Below are 10,000 nucleotides of genomic sequence, written 5' to 3' on the forward strand. Positions count from 1 at the left end.
TCTTGGAGTGGTTGGCATTAGTAGAAACCATGCCAAATCAGACTGGAGTCTGGTGCAACCGCTCAGCTTACCAGCCCTGGTCAAACCGGCCAACCCATGCCAGCATGGACAACAGACATTAAATGCTGCTGCTGATGATATATATATATATATATATATATATATATATATATATATATATAATATTAGGGACAAAATCCAAAATTACAGGTAAAAACTCAATTAAAATCAATTTATAAAAAATTAAAATTAAATTGAGCTTTATAGATAAAATATATATAAAATATATAGTTTTAGGGAAAATAACCAAGTTTCAAGAACTCATCGATGAAAATCCACTATCACATATAGAAAAATTAATAATTAAAAGCACAATAAATGAGTATAATATAAAACAAAGTAAATATCATAAGATAAAGATAATAAAATGGCTACACGTGTTTCATAACTAATTTTCAAATAGAAAGGAAATTTAAATCGATTAAAATCAATTGAAATTATCGAAAATAAATTCTATTCAAAAATATAGCTAATCGTCAGGTCGTAATTAGAACAATAATTTAAATAAATAAATAAATATATCAACCAACAATAAGTACCAAATGAATTTATATGAAATACTTATTTTATAAAGATAAAAAAATTATTAAAAATATCAAAATATCAAAATAATAAACATTCAATAATCATCCCTTCATCCATTATAATATATGCTAACATGTATATTATATACAAAAACCAGCTTACATAAATTATCATTGTTTTCAATTATCATTGTCTTAAATACAATTTGAACGAAGTTTAAGTTTAAAATAATAATGAAGATAAAATTAGTACATATTTAATCGGTGTAATAGTTAAAGCTATACTATTTAAAACTAAACACGTTTATTTAATTATCATTAAAAATCAATTGAATAATAAAAAAAAATACAAGAATATTTATTTCTACAAACGTAGAAATAAAAATAAAAATATGAATGAAAAAATTATGAATGAAAAAATTATGAATGAAAAAATTAGGAAAGAAAAAAATTATTAAGAATAAAAGATTAAACTTTATATATATATATATACAAAGTTTTAATTAAAAAACCTTTAACGAAATTACAAACAATAAAGACTAATTATTAATCGAATATTATTAATAAAAAATAATCGAAAATATATCAACACTATTCAAATCGAAGTTCTAAGATTATGTTGAAATGAAACTATAACTTCTAAATAACTTATTTAACACTATTTAGTGTTAAATAAGTTATCTATTAAAAATAATCTTTAAAAAACCAAATGAATAATATAAAAAACAACAATACATATTATTTTCAAATAGTAGAAAATCTTTAGCAAAGTAAAAACAGTACTTATCCATATTTTTCCGTAATTCAAACTGATTCGGCACAGGTAACTGATTTAGTAGGTATGTAGTCGTTATCTGAACTTTCGACTTGATGCGGGCGCCTAACTCGGCACAGGTAACTGATTCAGTGCGTATGTAGTCGTTATCTGAACTTTCGACTTCATGCTGGCGCCTGACTCGGCACAGGTAACTGATTCAGTGGGTATGTAGTCGTTATCTGAACTTTCGACTTGATGCCGGCGCCTGACTCGGTACAGGTAACTGATTCAGTGGGTATGTAGTCGTTATCTGAACTTTCGACTCGATGCGTTCGCCTGACTCGGCACAGGTAGGTGATTCGGTGGGCACGAATCCGTTAGCCGAACTTTCGACTCGATGCGTTCGCCTGACTCGGCACAGGTAGGTGATTCGGTGGGCACGCAGCCGTTAGACGAACTATCGACTCGATGCGTTCGCCTGACTCGGCACAGGGAGGTGATTCGGTGGGCACGCAGCCGTCAGCCGAACATTCTACTAGATGCATTCGCCTGACTCGGCACAGGTAGGTGATTCGGTGGGCACGCAGCCGTTAGCCGAACTATCGACTCGATGCGTTCGCCTGACTCGGCACAGATAGGTGATTCGGTGGGCACGCAGCCGTTAGCCGAACCTTCGACTCGATGCGTTCGACTGACTCGGCACAGGTAGGTGATTCGGTGGGCAGGCAGCTGTTAGCCGAACTTTCGACTCAATGCGTTCGCCTGACTCGGCACAGGTAGGTGATTCGGTGGACATGCATCCGTTAGCCGAATTCTCGACTCGATGCGTTCGACTGACTCGGCACAGGTAGGTGATTCGGTGGGCAGGCAGCTGTTAGCCGAACCTTCGACTCGATGCGTTCGCCTGACTCGGCACAAGTAGGTGATTCGGTGGACATGCATCCGTTAGCCGAATTCTCGACTCGATGCGTTCGCCTGACTCGGCACAGGTAGGTGATTCGGTGGGCAGGCAGCTGTTAGCCGAACCTTCGACTCGATGCGTTCGCCTGACTCGGCACAGGTAGGTGATTCGGTGGGCAGGCAGCTGTTAGCCGAACCTTCGACTCGATGCGTTCGCCTGACTCGGCACAGGTAAGTGATTCGGTGGACATGCATCCGTTAGCCGAATTCTCGACTCGATGCGTTCGCCTGACTCGGCATAGGTAGGTGATTCGGTGGGCACGCACCCGTTAGCCGAACTTTAGACTCGATGCTGTTTAGCCCGAGGAAGCTGGACCGCTTCCTGTCGGCCTTGACACAATTACTGTGTCCTTATATTTACGAAGGGGAGACAAGCTCCCCCACCCAGCCTAGCCAGCATCAGGGACACGTTTCTGAGTCTTTGCTCGTCATCAGCCTGTAGGAGCACGACCAGCTGGTTGATAAATTGTTATTATGATCACTATGGATCGAATACAAAGATGGGTACAATACAGAACAAACAAATAAACAAAATGTACGAGTTCTATGATCATTTAAAAATTAACGATTGTCTTTATATTTACAATTCATATGTTCGTTGACCTTTTTTTTCCCCTTTCAATTATACAGACATACATATGCATACACACACACACACCTATATACATATACACGTATATACATACATACACACACATATACATACACACACACACATACACCTAAACACATGTATATATATTTTATAATAAAAAGATTGGGTTTTTCAACCCGGCAGCCTATAAGGCCCAGCAGCTCGCCTTTTATTTTTTCGATGATTAGTTTAGGTGACTCACACCCACCTTTTTCACCACTTCCTTCCATCTCTGTTCATATACTCTAGCTGACAAGGTTCTCTTTTCCAGCCCTATCTTGCTCTTCAGATGGTATTTGAAGTAAGTCAGCAATCCAGGGCCGGGCATGTAGTACCCTGTCACCAGACCTTCCATTCTTGTCCTCCATATGCACTCTTTCAACACTGCTACCGTACAGAAAAAGCAAGCCTCACCTTCCTTTGAGAGTCCAGTTGGCGGTATCATCTTTATCATAGACCCAGCCGACAGCTGTACTCGTCCCAGATGCGACAACACGTGTTCTACATAAATTATCAAGCTGGAGAGCTGCCGACAATGTACAAAAGCGTGTAGGACAGTTTCACTGTCCTGCTCGCATCTTGGACATGTCGGTGACATTGCTAAACCGTGCCTGGATAACTTCTCGCGAACAGGTAGAGCATTCCTGTAACTCTGCCAAGTCAGAGATTTTTGGAAATTATCCAAGTACTCCGACTTGAAGGTTTTACGAAACAGCTCAGTAAGTTGGTTCTCGTCGAACCCCTCCACTAGCCCTCTGTAGAATACCGAGGTGGTATTCCCGCAGCCAGCCTTGCCCGTCTTGTGGATAAGCCAGAGTGTTTGACGGCACTCCTTCAGCCATAAAGTCAGATTACGTCCTCTAATGAGACCGGGTTTAAATCTTTCAAGCGAGGCCGGTAGTGGTAAGAACTCCGCCAACGGACTCCACACCTTATCACCCTCCAGGTGGCACCAGAGATGTCTCAGCCTCAATGCATGTCTGCGCATCATTAGCCAGGGCATCCCCAAACCACCCTTTAGCGGTTCCTGGCAGCACACGGAGCGCCTCACAAGTGGCTTTCCCCCCCTCCACAAAAAGCGGAAGAGGAGTCGTACCAGCTTGTTTAGCCAAAATTCGGGGCAAGGCACCACGGACAGGCGGTAGGTGATTACAGATGCTATAAACACCTGCACCACCTCCACTCTACCCTTCAAGGACAGAAACCTTCCGGACCACTTCCGTACTATGGCCTCCACCTTGTTCACTACCTCGCTCCAATTCTTCTCCGTCTGGGAGTCTGAACCAAACCAAACTCCAAGCAACTTAACAGGACCATCTGTCCAGTGTCCAACAACACTGGACGATAACGGCTTGTTCCTCCAGGTGCCGAGGCGCAAACCGATGGACTTGTCCTTGTTAACTTTTGCTCCTGCCACCGCTTTGTATCTTCGGAGAGCCTCTTCTACACGAGGTAGTTGTGCTTCTTTAGACACGATGAGAGTGACGTCGTCAGCATAAGCAGAAGTGAACTTACCGCATCCAATCTCATTAGGGATGTTGCCCAACTTCTCCAGCCTCCGCAGCAATGGCTCCAGGGCCAAGACGTACAGGACCGGGGACAAGGGACACCCTTGACGAACAGACCGCTTGATCGAAAACGGCTCCGTTAGGTAACCGTTTATCTGGACGGTGGACTTGATGCCGCTGTACATAGCGGAGATCCACCCGCGAAAGCCTGGGCCCAGCCCAGCCTATCCGCTTCGAGGACGGCCCCCAGGTACCGATGGTCTACCCTATCGAATGCGTTACTTTGGTCTAAGTGGACCAATACCCCTCCTTTGCCGGTTAATTTCCCAACCTTGTCTAAGGTGTAGCGGAGAAGGTGAAGGTTGTCCTGGATCGACCTGCCTGGGATTGCACAGGTTTGCGCCTTCCCGACAAGCTTCTCCGCGACAGCCGTCAACCTTTTAGCTAACACCTTGGCCAAAATCTTTAACTCTACGTTTGGTAGAGTTATGGGCCTGTAATTACTAATGCTATCCCCCTTGCTTGGGTCCTTCTGGATCAGCGTCACAACTCCCCGGCTTACAGAACTGGGAATTCTCCCATTCTGCTGCCAGTTTGCAAAGACGCTTGCCAGGACATCCCCAAACAAGTCCGGCATTAAACGATAAAACTCGTAGGGCAGACCATCCAGTCCCGGAGACTTTTCCCCAGCGCACTCGGCCAGCACCCCTCTTACCTCCGCGGGAGTGATCGGGCCTTCACAGCATTCCGCCTCACGTGCCGAGAGTCGAGGCCCGCCAGCTAGGAAGTCCCTTAAGGGCTCCCCGCTCTCCCCGAACACCCGAGCAAAATGCTGGTGAAGGGCCTTTTGCATCTCCTCCTGTCCATAGATCCTGTGTCCCTGCCCGTCAGTTAAAGACTTAATACAGGACTTCTTGCCCTTCTGACTCTCCACACGGCGAGCCCATCTGGCTACGTTGATACCTTCTCGTTTCCCAGCGCGTAACTTAGCTCTGACTCGGCACCCTTCGTGTTTGGCATTGAGGTGACGGTACAAGACCGTTCTCGCCGCCGTCACTTTGGATGTGGAGCCAGATTCCATTGCCTCATCTAGACTCTTGACTAAGTCACCCTCTATTCTAGTCCTATCTAAACTTAGCTGATTGCTAAATCTAATGGACTCAAGACGGATGGCTCTCTTGAGGGCGTGCCACCATCTATTGTTAATGATGGTGCCACATAATGCCCTCTGCACTAACTCCTTAATCCGGGTACGGAAAGCTACACAAGTCAAAATAGACTTGTTCATTTTCCAATACCCGGGTCCCTGTCTATGGCACTTATCTATATGGACCTCACACGTCACAAGTTTATGATCCGAGTAAGGCACAATACAAAAATGTGGACAGCTAAAGCTATGCTTATCTCTTTCCTTAACAAAAATTCTGTCTATGTACGATCTGAGTGAGCCGTCGTTATTACTCCACGTCCACTGTGGAACGCTCGGCTCATCCAGTCGGTAGCGGTCTACTAGATTAAAGATCTCTAGTAGACCCTTGAGGCAAGGATTCCCTTTTCTATCGGTGGAGCCTACACTATCGACGCGCGCATCGAGAATAGTGTTGAAGTCCCCTAACAATACTATGGTTTTAGACGTCAATAAAAAGTACTCCAGGTTCCGAAAAAAACCCGACTGCCCCTGTCCGTTAGGAGCATAGGCAGCTACCAGCCTGAAGGACTGCTTACTTTCATGTGTCACATCTAGGACGACCAGCCTACCTTCTGGGTCCAGAAAGACAGTACGTATCTGTAACTCCAAGTTTTTCTTGATAAGGACTGCCATGCCTGCACCTCCCCTCCGGCTCGGAGAAATAAATTTCTCGTAACCATCGAGGAGAGGCGAGAACGCTTCAGGTCCCTTCATCTTAGACTCGGTGATCACAGCCACATCTATTCTATGTGAAATGAGGTCGTCCAGAAAACAAGCTTGTTTCCATTTCGACCTCATTCCTCGCACATTTAAACTACCCAACTTAATCATCGGAAAAAATAATGGTAAAAATAAGCACTTACGGTTGTGAGAGGGAGCATGGCACTTTTTGTTTGCCAACCTCCCCTACTCCTTCCGCTTCTACTGGGCCCTTTCTCGGGGTTGCCACCGGGCTCTGGGTTGGGGTGGCTGCCGGGCTGACAATCAATTTGCCTTCCTTGACGTCGTTGGAGACGTCTATTATTAGTTTATTTGTGACATGGTCTTGAAAGAGTCTTTCTCTGTAGTCCTCTTCGCAGACCTTCGCGTAGTGGTATTGATCGTCATCCGTGCCGCTCTTGAAGAATTTTATGCGTGGGTGGGCTTTGGTGTATTTCACCACTTTCTCATTCTTCATATTTATTGCCACTATCCTGTCTGTTTTTTTAAAGCCTTTCAATGCAGGGTGAGGGGGGGGTGTCTTGAAATTCTGCCCTATGAGCGTTGTACCAGCGGAGTAGGAGTGGGAAGTTTTTTTTTCTTCTGTCTGTAGATTTGTTGATGATGCTGATTTTTTTTTTGTGTTTGGGGAGGGGAATCTGGTGTGTGTTGTTTCTTCCTTTTGTTTGTAACTGTTTTAGGATCTTGTTCAAAATGGGGGCACCAGTATTTTCTTAACGAAACACTTTGAAACTTGGGACACTGGTAGAATGTGTCATATAAAACATCTTTTTCTCTTAGTCTTCTTAACAAAAAAAACGTACATCGCAAGTTATTTCATGTTAAAGTTGTCGTATTTCTGTAATTTCAACCAATGACTGACGTCCATTCAGCCGAATAACAGTAAGTGCTGACTACGTAAACAAACAATTGTCAAACGATTCTGGCGGTGATAAAATTATTATTTCCTTGTCAAAAAATGGCTGAAGCATATTGGCAGTAGCTAATAAACCTTTCTATTATAGGCACAAGGCCTGGTTTTTGAGGGAAGGAGCAAGTCAATTAGGGTTAAGGTTAGGGTTAGGGAAAACGAACACACGTGTGTTGCCTCTCTGCAAAATGTCAGAAGTAATGGAGATTAAATACGCTTTACACCGCTTAAACTGCCAAAGGAGTAAGTATAAACAGCTGAATACTTGTCAGTGATTGGTTGAAATTATCGAAATAAGACAATTTTTTACATGAAATAAATTCGAATACAAAAATTTTTTTCTGTTCTATAACACAAAATAGATAAGTATATGAAGTTTGAAAGTCTTTCGGTACCAAAAACACTACATAAAACAAATGAAAACTGGTGCCCCCGTTTTGAACAAGATCCCTGTTTTAAATTCCATTTGTGTTGGTTCGTTTTCTACCTCTGCAACTATTTTCTCAGTCGTCCTCACATTTTCTTGTTCTTGTTTTTTTTTCCTTCCGTCTTCTTACTTTCAACTGCAACAGTGACTGTTGTTTCTTTGCTTTCCTCGTCCGCTTTCGTAGGAGGGGCGTCACTCGCTTTGGCGGTGTTTTGTTTTTTTGTGCAGGTCGAGCGAACGTGACCCTTTTGTCCACACTTAAAACATCTGGGTCGACGTCCCTCCACTGACACGCGAATGGTATGCCCCTCCCCCCCCCCCCCAGACACCCTGTCGGGCAAATTTTCGTAGGTATTGTTTTCCGCTTGGACTAAAATCTCAAGCGACTGCCCTCGCCAACCTGTTGCCTCTTTTCTCCTCGTGCTCAGAATCTCGATATTCTCCTCAACATCGAAAATTACGGCTGCTGCCGCCCATATTACATCATATCCAAATGGTATATCCTCCACTGTCACACGTGCTGTTCGTTTTCCCATGTAAGTGGGCAGCAACATAATTATTTCAGTTTTCAAAGTTTCTGTTGAAACTTCTTTCGCCACTTCAGCCGAGTTGAACTGAACTTCAATTGTTGCACTTCTTACACCACGGTTGACGTGGCGAATTTTTGACCAAATTGGTGCCAAACACATCTCTACAAGTTCGTTACGAGCCTCTGCAATTTTTTTTTCCTTTATATTATAAACTTTATAGCCCACAATTTTTTCTTTTATTGCGTTGACTGTCTCGGGGGGTGGGGGGTGGGGGGTGGAATCAGTTTTGTTTCACCATCCACCTTCTGAATATACTTTCTAAACGCGTATAAACTTTCCTTAGACATTTTCATCTCGATGGTATTTCCTCCAACGGCCTGTGAGAAACTTGGTTTTCCTTTTTGAATACGTTCTCCCTCCATTGGAAGGTCACCTTCAGCTGACAATATGGAAGCCATACTTGTTACAAAGACAAGAAAAAAAAACCCAAAAAATTTTACAGGTAATTTTCAGCCCAGTAGGGCGAAAATAGCTGTGTACAAACAGTTAATAAAATTACAGTTATAATACACTGAAGAAACAAACGGAAACGAACTCACACTCTAGCAGCAACAAAAATGTCGATTCAAATATCAAAATATTCTCTCTAGCACAAGGAAAAAATGAGCAGCTGTTTGAAGAAGTCCGTCAAGCTCTGGCAACATATATAGTCACAGTGAAATATATTCACTGGTTACCAAAATTAGAAATATCACATTTCTAAATATCTCAGAGAGATTTAAGCAGTAGTGATGCGATAAAGTTGTTGTATATTGTCAACTTAATGTGACAATCCCGATTAGGGAATATACTACTGCTGTTAATTTTGGTAACCAGTGAATATATTTCACTGTGATTATATATGTTGCCAGAGCTTGACGGACTTCTTCAAACAGCTGGTCATGCTACTTCAGGCTGATGACGAGCAAAAACTCAGAAACATGTCCCTGAATGCTGGGTGGGTGGAGTTTGTCTCCCCCTCGCAAGCATAAGGACACAGTAATTGTGTCAAGGCCGACAGGAAGCGGTCCAGCTTCCTCGGGCTAAACAGCAGTAGTATATTCCCTTATTGGGATTGTCACATTAAGTTGACACTATACAACAACTTTATATATATATATATATATATATATATATATATATATATATATATATATATATATATATAGATAGATAGATATAGATATATATATATAGATATAGATATATATATATGTATATATACACTTATGTCTATGTATGTATGTATCATCATCATCATCACGTCCGCCTTCCATGCTAGCATGGGTTGGACGATTTGACTGAGGACTGGCGAACCAGATGGCTATACCAGGCTCCAATTCTGATTTGGCAGAGTTTCTACAGCTGGATGCCCTTCCTAACGCCAACCACTCCGAGAGTGTAGTGGGTGCTTTTATGTGCCACTGGCACGAGGGCCAGTCAGGCGGCACTGGCAACGGCCATGCTCAAAATGGTGTATTTTAGTGTTTCTGCCGGCTCACCAACTTCTTTCAGTTTCTGTCAACCAAATCCACTTTGAAGACTTTGGTCGGCCAGAGGCTATAGTAGAAGACACGAACTGAACCCGAAACCATGTGGTTGGTAAGGAAACATCTTAGCAGGCTGCCATGCTTGTGTCTTTATATTAAGGATATTTCATGTTTCCAGATGTAGAAAGCTGGATTTGTGGGTGGGTGTCACGGTATGTTTGTGGGGGCATGTGTGTGTGTGTGTGTGCATGT

Source organism: Octopus bimaculoides, chromosome 14 (genome assembly GCF_046866305.1).
Source record: "Octopus bimaculoides isolate indiv1 chromosome 14, ASM4686630v1, whole genome shotgun sequence".
Classification (NCBI taxonomy): Eukaryota; Metazoa; Mollusca; class Cephalopoda; order Octopoda; family Octopodidae; genus Octopus; species Octopus bimaculoides.